This window comes from Ixodes scapularis, unplaced genomic scaffold (genome assembly GCF_016920785.2).
Source record: "Ixodes scapularis isolate PalLabHiFi unplaced genomic scaffold, ASM1692078v2 ptg001131l_1___fragment_1__unscaffolded, whole genome shotgun sequence".
Lineage (NCBI taxonomy): Eukaryota > Metazoa > Arthropoda > Arachnida > Ixodida > Ixodidae > Ixodes > Ixodes scapularis.
The window spans coordinates 380,586-398,573 of NW_024610102.1; the positions used below are offsets into that span (position 1 = coordinate 380,586).

General features: G+C 45.3%; 2 long non-coding RNA genes across 3 annotated transcripts in view; one reads left to right on the forward strand and one right to left on the reverse strand.

Annotated features, from left to right (window-relative positions):
• The window catches only part of LOC121834394, a 169,817-nt gene that overhangs the window by 141,674 nt on the left and 10,155 nt on the right, over nucleotides 1-17,988 (reverse strand). The window contains exon 1 of one of the 2 annotated variants that reach the window (XR_006077180.1): nucleotides 9,699-10,431. This is a non-coding gene — a long non-coding RNA (uncharacterized LOC121834394). Of the gene's footprint in view, nucleotides 1-9,698; nucleotides 10,432-17,988 lie in introns of those variants that run through there. The other variant, XR_006077179.1, reaches the window with a different exon arrangement.
• LOC121834389 lies at nucleotides 11,756-13,414 on the forward strand. Its single transcript, XR_006077169.1, has 2 exons — nucleotides 11,756-11,816; nucleotides 13,149-13,414. It is a non-coding gene; the product is annotated as an uncharacterized LOC121834389 (long non-coding RNA).

Here is a 17,988-nt window from a genome sequence, read left to right on the forward strand (position 1 = left end):
GGCACGTTTAGAGCGAAATTCATGCATTGGCCGTGTGGGAAAGCGCGACTTTGAGTATTAATTAGGGTCGTGCAGAAGCTTATTTAATCGTAAAATAAGGCGCTAATTGTTCGCTAACTCTCGCCCGAAGCAGGGACTTGTAGCACGAATTGGTGATTTTTTGTGATTTTTTGAAGGAGCAGGGGAGGCACGTTTAGAGCGAAATTCATGCATTGGCCGTGTGGGAAAGCGCGACTTTGAGTATTAATTAGGCGCGTGCAGAAGCTTTTTTAATCGTAAAATAAGGCGCTAATTGTTCGCTAACTCTCGCCCGAAGCAGGGACTTGTAGCACGAATTGGTGATTTTTTGTGATTTTTTGAAGCAGCAGGGGAGGCACGTTTAGAGCGAAATTCATGCATTGGCCGTGTGGGAAAGCGCGACTTTGAGTATTAATTAGGCGCGTACAGAAGCTTATTTAATCGTAAAATAAGGCGCTAATTGTTCGCTAACTCTCGCCCGAAGCAGGGACTTGTAGCACGAATTGGTGATTTTTTGAAGCAGCAGGGGAGGCACGTTTAGAGCGAAATTCATGCATTGGCCGTGTGGGAAAGCGCGACTTTGAGTATTAATTAGGCGCGTGCAGAAGCTTATTTAATCGTAAAATAAGGCGCTAATTGTTCGCTAACTCTCGCCCGAAGCAGGGACTTGTAGCACGAATTGGTGATTTTTTGTGATTTTTTGAAGCAGCAGGGGAGGCACGTTTAGAGCGAAATTCATGCATTGGCCGTGTGGGAAAGCGCGACTTTGCGTATTAATTAGGCGCGTGCAGAAGCTTATTTAATCGTAAAATAAGGCGCTAATTGTTCGCTAACTCTCGCCCGAAGCAGGGACTTGTAGCACGAATTGGTGATTTTTTGTGATTTTTTGAAGCAGCAGGGGAGGCACGTTTAGAGCGAAATTCATGCATTGGCCGTGTGGGAAAGCGCGACTTTGAGTATTAATTAGGCGCGTGCAGAAGCTTATTTAATCGTAAAATAAGGCGCTAATTGTTCGCTAACTCTCGCCCGAAGCAGGGACTTGTAGCACGAATTGGTGATTTTTTGTGATTTTTTGAAGGAGCAGGGGAGGCACGTTTAGAGCGAAATTCATGCATTGGCCGTGTGGGAAAGCGCGACTTTGAGTATTAATTAGGCGCGTACAGAAGCTTATTTAATCGTAAAATAAGGCGGTAATTGTTCGCTAACTCTCGCCCGAAGCAGGGACTTGTAGCACGAATTGGTGATTTTTTGTGATTTTTTGAAGCAGCAGGGGAGGCACGTTTAGAGCGAAATTCATGCATTGGCCGTGTGGGAAAGCGCGACTTTGAGTATTAATTAGGCGCGTGCAGAAGCTTATTTAATCGTAAAATAAGGCGCTAATTGTTCGCTAACTCTCGCCCGAAGCAGGGACTTGTAGCACGAATTGGTGATTTTTTGTGATTTTTTGAAGCAGCAGGGGAGGCACGTTTAGAGCGAAATTCATGCATTGGCCGTGTGGGAAAGCGCGACTTTGAGTATTAATTAGGCGCGTGCAGAAGCTTATTTAATCGTAAAATAAGGCGCTAATTGTTCGCTAACTCTCGCCCGAAGCAGGGACTTGTAGCACGAATTGGTGATTTTTTGTGATTTTTTGAAGCAGCAGGGGAGGCACGTTTAGAGCGAAATTCATGCATTGGCCGTGTGGGAAAGCGCGACTTTGAGTATTAATTAGGCGCGTGCAGAAGCTTATTTAATCGTAAAATAAGGCGCTAATTGTTCGCTAACTCTCGCCCGAAGCAGGGACTTGTAGCACGAATTGGTGATTTTTTGTGATTTTTTGAAGGAGCAGGGGAGGCACGTTTAGAGCGAAATTCATGCATTGGCCGTGTGGGAAAGCGCGACTTTGAGTATTAATTAGGCGCGTGCAGAAGCTTATTTAATCGTAAAATAAGGCGCTAATTGTTCGCTAACTCTCGCCCGAAGCAGGGACTTGTAGCACGAATTGGTGATTTTTTGTGATTTTTTGAAGCAGCAGGGGAGGCACGTTTAGAGCGAAATTCATGCATTGGCCGTGTGGGAAAGCGCGACTTTGAGTATTAATTAGGCGCGTACAGAAGCTTATTTAATCGTAAAATAAGGCGCTAATTGTTCGCTAACTCTCGCCCGAAGCAGGGACTTGTAGCACGAATTGGTGATTTTTTGTGATTTTTTGAAGCAGCAAGGGAGGCACGTTTAGAGCGAAATTCATGCATTGGCCGTGTGGGAAAGCGCGACTTTGAGTATTAATTAGGCGCGTACAGAAGCTTATTTAATCGTAAAATAAGTCGCTAATTGTTCGCTAACTCTCGCCCGAAGCAGGGACTTGTAGCACGAATTGGTGATTTTTTGTGATTTTTTGAAGCAGCAGGGGAGGCACGTTTAGAGCGAAATTCATGCATTGGCCGTGTGGGAAAGCGCGACTTTGAGTATTAATTAGGCGCGTGCAGAAGCTTATTTAATCGTAAAACAAGGCGCTAATTGTTCGCTAACTCTCGCCCGAAGCAGGGACTTGTAGCACGAATTGGTGATTTTTTGTGATTTTTTGAAGCAGCAGGGGAGGCACGTTTAGAGCGAAATTCATGCATTGGCCGTGTGGGAAAGCGCGACTTTGAGTATTAATTAGGCGCGTGCAGAAGCTTATTTAATCGTAAAATAAGGCGCTAATTGTTCGCTAACTCTCGCCCGAAGCAGGGACTTGTAGCACGAATTGGTGATTTTTTGTGATTTTTTGAAGCAGCAGGGGAGGCACGTTTAGAGCGAAATTCATGCATTGGCCGTGTGGGAAAGCGCGACTTTGAGTATTAATTAGGGTCGTGCAGAAGCTTATTTAATCGTAAAATAAGGCGCTAATTGTTCGCTAACTCTCGCCCGAAGCAGGGACTTGTAGCACGAATTGGTGATTTTTTGTGATTTTTTGAAGGAGCAGGGGAGGCACGTTTAGAGCGAAATTCATGCATTGGCCGTGTGGGAAAGCGCGACTTTGAGTATTAATTAGGCGCGTGCAGAAGCTTTTTTAATCGTAAAATAAGGCGCTAATTGTTCGCTAACTCTCGCCCGAAGCAGGGACTTGTAGCACGAATTGGTGATTTTTTGTGATTTTTTGAAGCAGCAGGGGAGGCACGTTTAGAGCGAAATTCATGCATTGGCCGTGTGGGAAAGCGCGACTTTGAGTATTAATTAGGCGCGTACAGAAGCTTATTTAATCGTAAAATAAGGCGCTAATTGTTCGCTAACTCTCGCCCGAAGCAGGGACTTGTAGCACGAATTGGTGATTTTTTGAAGCAGCAGGGGAGGCACGTTTAGAGCGAAATTCATGCATTGGCCGTGTGGGAAAGCGCGACTTTGAGTATTAATTAGGCGCGTGCAGAAGCTTATTTAATCGTAAAATAAGGCGCTAATTGTTCGCTAACTCTCGCCCGAAGCAGGGACTTGTAGCACGAATTGGTGATTTTTTGTGATTTTTTGAAGCAGCAGGGGAGGCACGTTTAGAGCGAAATTCATGCATTGGCCGTGTGGGAAAGCGCGACTTTGCGTATTAATTAGGCGCGTGCAGAAGCTTATTTAATCGTAAAATAAGGCGCTAATTGTTCGCTAACTCTCGCCCGAAGCAGGGACTTGTAGCACGAATTGGTGATTTTTTGTGATTTTTTGAAGCAGCAGGGGAGGCACGTTTAGAGCGAAATTCATGCATTGGCCGTGTGGGAAAGCGCGACTTTGAGTATTAATTAGGCGCGTGCAGAAGCTTATTTAATCGTAAAATAAGGCGCTAATTGTTCGCTAACTCTCGCCCGAAGCAGGGACTTGTAGCACGAATTGGTGATTTTTTGTGATTTTTTGAAGGAGCAGGGGAGGCACGTTTAGAGCGAAATTCATGCATTGGCCGTGTGGGAAAGCGCGACTTTGAGTATTAATTAGGCGCGTACAGAAGCTTATTTAATCGTAAAATAAGGCGCTAATTGTTCGCTAACTCTCGCCCGAAGCAGGGACTTGTAGCACGAATTGGTGATTTTTTGTGATTTTTTGAAGCAGCAGGGGAGGCACGTTTAGAGCGAAATTCATGCATTGGCCGTGTGGGAAAGCGCGACTTTGAGTATTAATTAGGCGCGTGCAGAAGCTTATTTAATCGTAAAATAAGGCGCTAATTGTTCGCTAACTCTCGCCCGAAGCAGGGACTTGTAGCACGAATTGGTGATTTTTTGTGATTTTTTGAAGCAGCAGGGGAGGCACGTTTAGAGCGAAATTCATGCATTGGCCGTGTGGGAAAGCGCGACTTTGAGTATTAATTAGGCGCGTGCAGAAGCTTATTTAATCGTAAAATAAGGCGCTAATTGTTCGCTAACTCTCGCCCGAAGCAGGGACTTGTAGCACGAATTGGTGATTTTTTGTGATTTTTTGAAGCAGCAGGGGAGGCACGTTTAGAGCGAAATTCATGCATTGGCCGTGTGGGAAAGCGCGACTTTGAGTATTAATTAGGCGCGTGCAGAAGCTTATTTAATCGTAAAATAAGGCGCTAATTGTTCGCTAACTCTCGCCCGAAGCAGGGACTTGTAGCACGAATTGGTGATTTTTTGTGATTTTTTGAAGGAGCAGGGGAGGCACGTTTAGAGCGAAATTCATGCATTGGCCGTGTGGGAAAGCGCGACTTTGAGTATTAATTAGGCGCGTGCAGAAGCTTATTTAATCGTAAAATAAGGCGCTAATTGTTCGCTAACTCTCGCCCGAAGCAGGGACTTGTAGCACGAATTGGTGATTTTTTGTGATTTTTTGAAGCAGCAGGGGAGGCACGTTTAGAGCGAAATTCATGCATTGGCCGTGTGGGAAAGCGCGACTTTGAGTATTAATTAGGCGCGTACAGAAGCTTATTTAATCGTAAAATAAGGCGCTAATTGTTCGCTAACTCTCGCCCGAAGCAGGGACTTGTAGCACGAATTGGTGATTTTTTGAAGCAGCAGGGGAGGCACGTTTAGAGCGAAATTCATGCATTGGCCGTGTGGGAAAGCGCGACTTTGAGTATTAATTAGGCGCGTGCAGAAGCTTATTTAATCGTAAAATAAGGCGCTAATTGTTCGCTAACTCTCGCCCGAAGCAGGGACTTGTAGCACGAATTGGTGATTTTTTGTGATTTTTTGAAGCAGCAGGGGAGGCACGTTTAGAGCGAAATTCATGCATTGGCCGTGTGGGAAAGCGCGACTTTGCGTATTAATTAGGCGCGTGCAGAAGCTTATTTAATCGTAAAATAAGGCGCTAATTGTTCGCTAACTCTCGCCCGAAGCAGGGACTTGTAGCACGAATTGGTGATTTTTTGTGATTTTTTGAAGCAGCAGGGGAGGCACGTTTAGAGCGAAATTCATGCATTGGCCGTGTGGGAAAGCGCGACTTTGAGTATTAATTAGGCGCGTGCAGAAGCTTATTTAATCGTAAAATAAGGCGCTAATTGTTCGCTAACTCTCGCCCGAAGCAGGGACTTGTAGCACGAATTGGTGATTTTTTGTGATTTTTTGAAGGAGCAGGGGAGGCACGTTTAGAGCGAAATTCATGCATTTTCCGTGTGGGAAAGCGCGACTTTGAGTATTAATTAGGCGCGTACAGAAGCTTATTTAATCGTAAAATAAGGCGCTAATTGTTCGCTAACTCTCGCCCGAAGCAGGGACTTGTAGCACGAATTGGTGATTTTTTGTGATTTTTTGAAGCAGCAGGGGAGGCACGTTTAGAGCGAAATTCATGCATTGGCCGTGTGGGAAAGCGCGACTTTGAGTATTAATTAGGCGCGTGCAGAAGCTTATTTAATCGTAAAATAAGGCGCTAATTGTTCGCTAACTCTCGCCCGAAGCAGGGACTTGTAGCACGAATTGGTGATTTTTTGTGATTTTTTGAAGCAGCAGGGGAGGCACGTTTAGAGTGAAATTCATGCATTGGCCGTGTGGGAAAGCGCGACTTTGAGTATTAATTAGGCGCGTGCAGAAGCTTATTTAATCGTAAAATAAGGCGCTAATTGTTCGCTAACTCTCGCCCGAAGCAGGGACTTGTAGCACGAATTGGTGATTTTTTGTGATTTTTTGAAGCAGCAGGGGAGGCACGTTTAGAGCGAAATTCATGCATTGGCCGTGTGGGAAAGCGCGACTTTGTGTATTAATTAGGCGCGTGCAGAAGCTTATTTAATCGTAAAATAAGGCGCTAATTGTTCGCTAACTCTCGCCCGAAGCAGGGACTTGTAGCACGAATTGGTGATTTTTTGTGATTTTTTGAAGGAGCAGGGGAGGCACGTTTAGAGCGAAATTCATGCATTGGCCGTGTGGGAAAGCGCGACTTTGAGTATTAATTAGGCGCGTGCAGAAGCTTATTTAATCGTAAAATAAGGCGCTAATTGTTCGCTAACTCTCGCCCGAAGCAGGGACTTGTAGCACGAATTGGTGATTTTTTGTGATTTTTTGAAGCAGCAGGGGAGGCACGTTTAGAGCGAAATTCATGCATTGGCCGTGTGGGAAAGCGCGACTTTGAGTATTAATTAGGCGCGTACAGAAGCTTATTTAATCGTAAAATAAGGCGCTAATTGTTCGCTAACTCTCGCCCGAAGCAGGGACTTGTAGCACGAATTGGTGATTTTTTGAAGCAGCAGGGGAGGCACGTTTAGAGCGAAATTCATGCATTGGCCGTGTGGGAAAGCGCGACTTTGAGTATTAATTAGGCGCGTGCAGAAGCTTATTTAATCGTAAAATAAGGCGCTAATTGTTCGCTAACTCTCGCCCGAAGCAGGGACTTGTAGCACGAATTGGTGATTTTTTGTGATTTTTTGAAGCAGCAGGGGAGGCACGTTTAGAGCGAAATTCATGCATTGGCCGTGTGGGAAAGCGCGACTTTGCGTATTAATTAGGCGCGTGCAGAAGCTTATTTAATCGTAAAATAAGGCGCTAATTGTTCGCTAACTCTCGCCCGAAGCAGGGACTTGTAGCACGAATTGGTGATTTTTTGTGATTTTTTGAAGCAGCAGGGGAGGCACGTTTAGAGCGAAATTCATGCATTGGCCGTGTGGGAAAGCGCGACTTTGAGTATTAATTAGGCGCGTGCAGAAGCTTATTTAATCGTAAAATAAGGCGCTAATTGTTCGCTAACTCTCGCCCGAAGCAGGGACTTGTAGCACGAATTGGTGATTTTTTGTGATTTTTTGAAGGAGCAGGGGAGGCACGTTTAGAGCGAAATTCATGCATTGGCCGTGTGGGAAAGCGCGACTTTGAGTATTAATTAGGCGCGTACAGAAGCTTATTTAATCGTAAAATAAGGCGCTAATTGTTCGCTAACTCTCGCCCGAAGCAGGGACTTGTAGCACGAATTGGTGATTTTTTGTGATTTTTTGAAGCAGCAGGGGAGGCACGTTTAGAGCGAAATTCATGCATTGGCCGTGTGGGAAAGCGCGACTTTGAGTATTAATTAGGCGCGTGCAGAAGCTTATTTAATCGTAAAATAAGGCGCTAATTGTTCGCTAACTCTCGCCCGAAGCAGGGACTTGTAGCACGAATTGGTGATTTTTTGTGATTTTTTGAAGCAGCAGGGGAGGCACGTTTAGAGCGAAATTCATGCATTGGCCGTGTGGGAAAGCGCGACTTTGAGTATTAATTAGGCGCGTGCAGAAGCTTATTTAATCGTAAAATAAGGCGCTAATTGTTCGCTAACTCTCGCCCGAAGCAGGGACTTGTAGCACGAATTGGTGATTTTTTGTGATTTTTTGAAGCAGCAGGGGAGGCACGTTTAGAGCGAAATTCATGCATTGGCCGTGTGGGAAAGCGCGACTTTGAGTATTAATTAGGCGCGTGCAGAAGCTTATTTAATCGTAAAATAAGGCGCTAATTGTTCGCTAACTCTCGCCCGAAGCAGGGACTTGTAGCACGAATTGGTGATTTTTTGTGATTTTTTGAAGGAGCAGGGGAGGCACGTTTAGAGCGAAATTCATGCATTGGCCGTGTGGGAAAGCGCGACTTTGAGTATTAATTAGGCGCGTGCAGAAGCTTATTTAATCGTAAAATAAGGCGCTAATTGTTCGCTAACTCTCGCCCGAAGCAGGGACTTGTAGCACGAATTGGTGATTTTTTGTGATTTTTTGAAGCAGCAGGGGAGGCACGTTTAGAGCGAAATTCATGCATTGGCCGTGTGGGAAAGCGCGACTTTGAGTATTATTTAGGCGCGTACAGAAGCTTATTTAATCGTAAAATAAGGCGCTAATTGTTCGCTAACTCTCGCCCGAAGCAGGGACTTGTAGCACGAATTGGTGATTTTTTGAAGCAGCAGGGGAGGCACGTTTAGAGCGAAATTCATGCATTGGCCGTGTGGGAAAGCGCGACTTTGAGTATTAATTAGGCGCGTGCAGAAGCTTATTTAATCGTAAAATAAGGCGCTAATTGTTCGCTAACTCTCGCCCGAAGCAGGGACTTGTAGCACGAATTGGTGATTTTTTGTGATTTTTTGAAGCAGCAGGGGAGGCACGTTTAGAGCGAAATTCATGCATTGGCCGTGTGGGAAAGCGCGACTTTGCGTATTAATTAGGCGCGTGCAGAAGCTTATTTAATCGTAAAATAAGGCGCTAATTGTTCGCTAACTCTCGCCCGAAGCAGGGACTTGTAGCACGAATTGGTGATTTTTTGTGATTTTTTGAAGCAGCAGGGGAGGCACGTTTAGAGCGAAATTCATGCATTGGCCGTGTGGGAAAGCGCGACTTTGAGTATTAATTAGGCGCGTGCAGAAGCTTATTTAATCGTAAAATAAGGCGCTAATTGTTCGCTAACTCTCGCCCGAAGCAGGGACTTGTAGCACGAATTGGTGATTTTTTGTGATTTTTTGAAGGAGCAGGGGAGGCACGTTTAGAGCGAAATTCATGCATTGGCCGTGTGGGAAAGCGCGACTTTGAGTATTAATTAGGCGCGTACAGAAGCTTATTTAATCGTAAAATAAGGCGCTAATTGTTCGCTAACTCTCGCCCGAAGCAGGGACTTGTAGCACGAATTGGTGATTTTTTGTGATTTTTTGAAGCAGCAGGGGAGGCACGTTTAGAGCGAAATTCATGCATTGGCCGTGTGGGAAAGCGCGACTTTGAGTATTAATTAGGCGCGTGCAGAAGCTTATTTAATCGTAAAATAAGGCGCTAATTGTTCGCTAACTCTCGCCCGAAGCAGGGACTTGTAGCACGAATTGGTGATTTTTTGTGATTTTTTGAAGCAGCAGGGGAGGCACGTTTAGAGCGAAATTCATGCATTGGCCGTGTGGGAAAGCGCGACTTTGAGTATTAATTAGGCGCGTGCAGAAGCTTATTTAATCGCAAACTAAGGCTCTTAATGTTCGCTACTTCTTGTCCGAGGCACGCACTTCTAGCACGAATTGGTGATTTTTTAGGATTTTTTGAGGGAACGTTGTCTAACCTGGAAGGCAGATAGTAAACAAACGGGCGCGACGGGATTTCTAGATCGAATTAAACGCACATAGCAGTTATTCATTCGTTGTTCCACGCAAGAAATGCGTGTACATGACGCTGGGAATAAGAGAAATTTTAGAAGCGAATACTTTTTTTTTTAATCAATATTTGTTACGCGAAGAGATTTCGAAGCGCGGCCGAGCGCTTTATAGTCCGGACTCCTATTCAAACCACGAGAGAGAGAGATAGAAGCATTCTCAAATACCTTTCCTTGCATGGTGTCTAGCGGTCCAGATGTTATCCAAAGTCCAGAGTAATCCAAAGTTCACCAGGAAAGTGCACACACACACACACGTTCACGGAAGCGTCCACGTTGAGACGGGGCACGGCCGTTTTGAAATCACCCGAGACTGGGGTAGAAGCATCAAATCGTAGAAGGGACAGAAAATAGACATTTTCTGTCCCTTCTACTATTTCAAGCTTCTTCTCTACCCCAGTCTCGGGCTATTTCAACGTTGTTAACATTCACCAGCTCGCCCGCGCACCCTCTTCTCTTGACTCGCAACGAAGCGCACACACAGACGTGGATTTGGGCGGCCGTTTGTGAAGTTGGGCGACTGAGGTAGGGACTAGCGGCAGAGAGAGGATTTCTGGAATAGAAAAGAAAAGTGTTGTCATTTCAACAAAGGGTACAATAGATATTTTTGTTTTTAGATTCGGTCGGTTTTAATTAAAGAGTTGTAATTCTAGGCTCTAGTTGAAAAAGGTCGACACAGAACGTAATAGCACCCTGGGTACCGTTACGACGTGCGTCGACATTTTTGCGCGGGTTTTGACCGTTAGGGGTTTGGAGAAGGTATCATCATCATGATCCAGGGTTTCGGTTTGGGTTCTGTGTGTTTTCTCACTCCAGGTCACGTGATGTTTTTGTCGGAGCAAGGATGAGTCACCCTCGCCTCAACGGCGCCTGGCTGTTGCTGTGCGTGTTCTGTCTGGGCCCGGGCAGGAGAACGCAGCTTGGCGGTTCAAACGAGTGTCGCTAGAGGCCGACAGCGTCTAATTTCTCCCCTGGTGGCGGTTCCGCCCTCGATCTTTACATGAAGGGTTCACGCATCCGCCGCAACGCACCGAAAGGCTGCGAAGGCGCTGAGGTCGCGCCGACATCTGCCGCCGTTTCCGGTTTCCGGCGAGAGCGCGCGGCGCGTTTGGCGTCTGCTGGTCTGCTCGTCTGCTCCTCGTCCCTGCCAACGGCCCAACGGTTTTCGTGCGGCGCGCGCACCTGTTTTGGTTGCCTGTTAAAACTAGGGTCGAACAATGCTTCGAGAAATGGAATTGAGCTTTCAAAAGGTTTGTGTAGATACTGTGCCGCAGAGTAGAGTGGCAATTCCGGTTTAGCTTCTTAAGTTTTGTTCTTTCGTTTCCCAGCGGTAAGTTCCGATCGGTAAGTTTCGTCTCTCCGCCAGCGCTTATTAACGAATGATGACTCCTCGTATCGTATGGATATGCGTGGTTAAGTCTCTGGGCGTGATCAGTGGATCTCGAAGCACATCAGGATTCATTCAAGACTCTGATGAAACAATTTGCAGAAAGGAATTTGCGTGGTTCATTTTGGGGCCGGTCATCTTCGCGAGCTAAAAGGAAGCCGCCTCAGGACGACTACCCGTGTCACGATTCTTTTTGATGTCATGTTAGCCGCTGAAGTTCAATTATCGTATTTGTTAAGATGCATAATCTTTTCTTTTTTTTACCTCTGACTGAAATTGATTTTCGGGCCGTGCGTTCAGTTTGACAGTTGTTTGTTTTTCACCTATTTTCGTTTGAAACTTGTTCGTTAATTCATACTCGTGTAATTCACCTTTTTTGTGTGTGTGTGTGTGTGGGGAGGGGGGGGGGGGCGCGTCAGAAAGGTTTTTAGAACGCACTCTTTTGAAGAATTGTCGAAAAAGCAAGCGATCTCTGTTCTCGTTCGCCGAATCTTTAGGGCCTGAGTTCGTTCTGAAGGACTTTAACACGCCCTAAAACAGTGTACATATTTTTTGTTGTACTTTAAGTGCCAATAAAGACAACAATATGGTTTTTGAAATATGTTTGATGTGCTTACTTTGATACTCACAACTCGCCAAACGGCGCCAAATGAAACGAGAAAAAAAAAAAAAAGTCGAACATCACCCGTATGGGCGAGCGCGCGTCCGGGGACAGCTAGCGCCATCCATCGAGCGTTTTAGGCGGAAAATAATCTTTACGTGAGATAGTGGGGCTACGTCACAAGTCACGTGTCTGGTACGCTTCGCTTGGGAAGGCTACTCCTGCGCACTCCTGGCCCGGGCTCACTTTCAGAAGGAGCCGAGAACGGAAGAAGGTCGGATTACCGTAACTCGAGAAGGTATTTGCTCATTTCCTTGTTCTTTGCCCAAAGTCGTTGTTTGTGTGAGCGCGTGCGTTTTGCGAGGAGATTATGTTGTGCTCGGCGGTTGGTAGATGGAAATGTTGTTCTCGGAGAGATTCTGCACGCTTTTTCGAGTGTCGGCAAAGAAGGCTTTTAATGGGATCTACTATATTGATATAGGCGCACATAGGCGGAGCGGCTGGTCGTTTTTTTGAAGGCTCTTTACCAGAGCGCGAGCAAGAATTACCTATGCGTGTTTGATGCAAGTTCTTTTTTTGATAGGTCCATGCTCGGCAAAGATATAAAGTGTATTTTGAAGCGCGTATTCCATCGCGAAATGATGGAATACCAGTGATGTGATAATTGCGCCAAACTGCACCAAGGGGCTAACCTTGCTACATCCTGCTACATTTCACCGAAATATGGCTAATCTGCGCCAAAGAAGCAATTTTGGTCGCCTTTCAATAACGAAACTAAACTGAGAACCGTAATTGTGTAAGCTAGGTCGCACAAGACGCCACCCGACACAAAGTACCCTGTATCAATCGTCTATTTGGTCTTGCATGATTTTTCCCGACGTCTCGCGTTTCGTGTACTCGTCGTCTCAAAAATCTCGTCTCTAGTGTATCGGATGCCAAACATGCCGTCATGCTGTGAAACAAAACCACGTTTTTGCGCGGCGGGAGTTACTTTTTGAGCTTCGTGCGACGTCGTGTGTTGCCGTCCCCACGTCGCTGCAGATATTTCTAAACTGAAACGCGTCGACATTCCTGCTCTTGTTTAAATCATACGCTGCTATAAAAATCCCTCTCTAACTCAATGACTGCTTGGCCAAGTTTTGATTACTTAGGTTTTCCTGGTGGGCTTTCTTTCGAGGGGGACCCCGGTACGTGAAAAATGTGCCGCGAAAGAAAGTTGGTGAAGAGAAGTGAGCTAAAGCAAAGAAGGCAATGTCTGAACCCGCACAGCGTGCATGGGCGACCGTTGGAGCCGACTTCTTGCACGAATTCTTTTGTTCTTTTCACGCGAAACACGGAATCGAGTTTTTTTCCCCTCATTCCTGCTTGTAGGTTTCACTGACGATGTTTCCCGGATGGGAGACGAAACGTTTGATTAAATTGTTAATCTTGTTGAGTAAAGTCGGAGCAGTTTTTTTTTTTATCAAACACGGAATCGGCGGCGGCGCGGAGCTAGGAAGCCGGCCTCTACGAACTCAAACGTTTCATCACTCTCTGACGCACGGAAGAAAAGAAAAAAAGATATGTGTATGGCGTAAGAACGTTCGGTGCATCTTTAATGTAGGGCGCTAAAGATTGTCTTTTTGTGCAGCGCAAGAGCGAGTTGCACGGCTGGCCCTCCGTTTCAAGTGACCTCCTTCAGCTGCGGATGACCTGTGCTTAATCAAGACCGCTTGAATGGCAACTGAGAACTTGCTCCAAGCAAAAAGTGTTTTTATGAAATCGTGTTAGCTCGTGCGAATTCACTGAATAGGAACAAGTGTGTTTTCATCGAGACAGCTCGTCCGGAAACTTGCATTGTCGGCCTAATAAAGTTTGACGTCAAGCCTAATAAAACGTGAGGTTAAAACGGAGAAATCTGTTGTTTTGTATTTTGCTGGTGAGGACGAAGCCCCTGCTGTGCACACCTGCGGAAACGAAGTAAGTACCTTATCAGTTTGTTCAGAGATTTGATTTTTTCCCGTGGTAATCGTGAAAAAAAAAAAGAGCGAGGACATAAATTCTTCTTTCTTATGTTTGAGCTTATTGCAAGACGCTATGAGCGGCGTTCTATTATATCTATACATAGCCTTTGAACTTGTGTTTTTTCTTCTTTCTTTTTGTGATCTCCAGTGTACCAGATTTGTCGGTTTACTGTTATTTTTTTTTGTTCCTTCTCGTCGCACCCTGCTTGGGGATTGGAAATGGCCTGCAGTGTAAATGAATAGAAACCAAATATAAAAAAAGAATTTAAATACTTCCCGACGCCATAGGGTCTTGATCTGCTTACAAATGCATTTAAATACTCTTTTCCCAGAACCATAACAGAATGAAACAGCCTACCTCATCGCAGATTTATATCTGACAATGTTTTGTAGTCGATCGAGCGTTTGTTTCATGTGCAACTCTTTGCATGGTGTTTTAATTTTCCTCTTGCCCACTACTGCCACTCCTCCCAACTTTGTTGTGAGCTATTACATTACAATTTTCCCCTGTTCCGCTCTCCCATTTTACGGATTACCTGGTGTTGCGTTTTTAATATAATATAACAATCTGAGGTTAAACGGACAAAGAGGCCCCTGCTGTGCACACCTGCGGAAACAAAGTACCTTATCAGTATTATTCAGAAATTTGACTTTTTCCTGTGGTAATCGTGAAAAAAAAAAAAGAAATGTGTTTTTTTATGTGTGTGCTCGCCCAAAAGCGAGCACATGCATTCTTTTAACGTTCTCTGTTGCGCTTATTGCAAGACGCTGTCAGCGGCGTTGTATTATCTATACAGCCTTTGAACTTGCGTTTTCTCTTCTTTTTTTGTATCTCTGTACTTTGTATTCAAGTATATCAATCCACAAGTGCTAGCTGGGTCATTTATTTTAACCAGGCGAGTGGGATGTTCCGAGGAACATTCTAGGCGCGTCTCATCGATGTAGCTAATCTAATAAGAAAGTTACGAATAAAAAGTTTACGTGTAAGGCTTCATTCTGTGGTGTTGTGATTTGGCATATGCTCGTATAAAGAAAACTACGATAGTTAGAAGGTTCTAATTCGCAGCGAATGATCGCGCTCTGAATTTAGACGCACTGTTAAATTTTCATCGCTCCAGCTCGTCTAGAACTCGTTATACTCGCGAAAACAGGTTTTTGGGAATCTGCTTGGAGATTAAAAACCCCGACCAAGTTCAATCGTTCACCCGTGAATATTCAAGACCGCTGGAGTGCATTCATCGATTGTGGTCGTGAAAACAACATCATATGAAAGTGTGTGTGCAGTGAAACCGTGTCAGCTCATCTCAAGTTTCGCGAAATAAACGACGTTTGAAAGTTTTCGGATCGAAGCCAGCCATTCGCATTCCTCACTTTAGGCACCGATCCTTTCTTCGATCTCGCTTCATTAATACTCGTCGTATCTCGTCACCGCTAGCACCGATGTGTTCCTTGGTCTTTCTAGACTCTACGGACACCACTTTGAACGTGTGTAATAAAAGGTTTCGCGATGCTACGACGCTCTTGCCGTGGGCATGGTCATGGCGGCCAATTGTACTTTCCGAACATGTGTTCGGACCTCCGAGGCTGAATTTTCGTTTCCGAGCCGCGATGTTGGTGTCAAACGTGAGCACGCGTTCCGTAGAAGACCCGACGACTGTAGTTTGCCTCGGATCGAGTCGATAGTTTACTCTACGAGCACTGATGCGACTTCCCGCACGAAAGCAGTCATTTTCAGGTTCGATATTGCTCACCGCTTCACCATTTGCTACCACAATTTGCTTTTTTGTTCTGAAGCGCTCCCTCGGGTAAAAGGAACGTTCGCTATGCGCGCGAGATTATTTTAATTCATTCATCTCGTGCGGCGCGCGCTTGGCGGAGCGGCTAGTCGTTTGAAGGCTCACCAGAGCGCGAGCAAGACTTCAAAGAGCTGCCGCTCGCTCGTAATTAGAAAACCATTATAGGTACGTACAACTATCAACTTGTTGGGAAGGGACAAATACACATATGTGCTGCAAGAGGGCCTCCACACAACCCTACAGAGCTTTTTGCAGACATGCCCCTACAGTACAACTGGCCCGACACTTTCTATTTTGTCCCCTTCTGCACTTTCTGGCGCAAGATGAGCTAAAGTGAAGCACGAGTAACCTTCTAGGTTGCTATCTGTTCAGTTTGAACCCTCAAGCTACGTCCCTCTTCCCTCGACGGCCAAAATTTGAACGCAGGCATGGTTACTGCGGAATACAAAAAGTCTGCCTTTTGTCTCCGAGGGACGTTCATTCTGTGTTATGGTCGTCTTTTCCAGAGACGGTGAGGACAAATACACATCTGTGCTGCAAGAGGGCCTCCACACAACCCTACGGAGCTTTTTGTAGACATGCCCCTACAGTATAACTGGCCCCACACTTTCTATTCTGTCCCCTTCTGCACTTTCTGGCGCAAGATGAGCTAAACTGAAGCACGAGTAACCTTCTAGCTTGCTACCTGTTCAGTTTGAACCCTCAAGCTACGTCCCTTTTCCCTTGACGGCCAAAATTTGAACGCAGGCGTTGTTTCTGTCTGAAAGCAAAAGTCTGCCATTTGTCTCCGAGGGACGTCCATTCTGTGTTACGGTGGTCACTTTGCACAGCCAGGATAACGCTGTCTGCAGTCGTGCTGGGACGTCCTTGCTGCGGCTTGGCCGACACATTTGTTTTCTCGGCTTCCGTACTTTCCCACGTCGGCTTGTTTCAAGTCCAGCTACAGCATTCTTGTCGAATGGTACCTGTGAATTCTGAAGGCTTGATGTCGACCTGTATTCTCTGCACAGCCCCCTACGGGGTTCTGCAGAAAGCCCTGTCTTAGTAAATCACGTAGGTTTTCAATGAAGTGTGTCTCCACATCTTACGGGGGTGGGCAAGCAACACCGAGGACACAGTCTTCTTGTCTGCAGTGCCTCTTTATTCTCAGACACTACAAAACCCCACGCCACTGTTCAAAGGCTCGAAAAATCAGGACTACCTTCAGCTTTTGCGTTCGTACATAAACTTTGACACCAGCTGTGTTAACCAACCTGGGCTCGTTCATTACAGGAGGAAAGCAAGCACTCGTATCAAAAATGAATCGTCGCTCTAGCACTCTTCGTCCCATCGTCCCATCTCCATGAATCGTCCCATCTCCATGACTTGCACGGCCTGTAAATTACTAGAACATATCATAACCAAACAACTCGTTTCTTTCTTAGAAATGCATAATGTTCTAAACCCCAACCAACATGGTTTCCGCAGTGGCCTGTCAACGGTAACCCAGTTGATTGAATTTTACCATGAATTAGCCACTTACGTTAACAACCGTACGCAGGTTGATGCAGTTTTCATCGACCTGTCGAAGGCATTCGACCGGGTACCTCACCGCAGACTGATTAAGACATTAATAGATCTCGGAGTTCCCTTTTCTTTGACTAAGTGGATCAATGCATATCTTTCAAACCGTCAACAATTTGTGGATATAAATGGTACTTACTCAGGGCTGTTAGATGTTCATTCTGGGGTGCCCCAAGGTTCTGTCTTAGGGCCCCTACTTTTTTTAACTTACGTTAACAGTTTGTTCCCATCCAATGAAGATGTCCCAATTAAGCTAAGAATGTTTGCCGACGACTGCGTCATTTACAGTCCCGTTGTTGAAATACAAGACCAGACAAAAGTGAGTAAAGCACTGGCTAACATTGCGTCTTGGTGTCGTGAAAATAACATGAAGATTAATATTAGCAAAACTCAGTACATGCACATAACAACAAAAAGAACTGTCTTAAACTTTAGCTATGAGGTTGCTGGCGTAGTATTGACTGAAGTGGATAGTTACAAATATTTAGGAGTGATTTTGTCTTCTGACCTCGGGTGGAAAAGGCATGTGGAGTATGTTAAAGAGCGGGCAACTAACAAATTGTGGTACCTGAAGAGAACGCTGGGTAAAACTCCCCCTTCCGTTAAAATTCTTGCGTATAAGACAATTATTAGACCTGTGTTAGAATACGCGTCTGCAGTGTGGAGCCCATGGCAGAGCTCTCTGGTCAGAGAACTCGAAGATATTCAGTCGCTAGCTGTGCGTATAGTTTTTTCAGATTTCAGACGAACTACGTCTGTGACCGAACTTAAAAGGAGAGCCAATATAAGCCCTCTGTCAAACAGAAGAGAGAGCCAACGGTTGAAGCTGTTCTTTCAGATTTTCAAGAACTGTATAAAAATTGATGGCTCCGTTTACTTAAAACCAAAAAGTTTTTACTCGGAACGCTTGCATCACTCAAAGACCGTAGCCCCCTATTAAAGCTCGAATAAATAGCTATAAACAATCTTTTTTTGTGCATACAATTGATTTGTGGAACAGCCTTCCCGGCGATGTTGTCGATATTGATTCACTCTGTTCTTTCGAAAAAGCCGTAGATAATATTTTTCAGTGCCGAGATTGCTTTTATTGCTCTTATGAAATTATTTT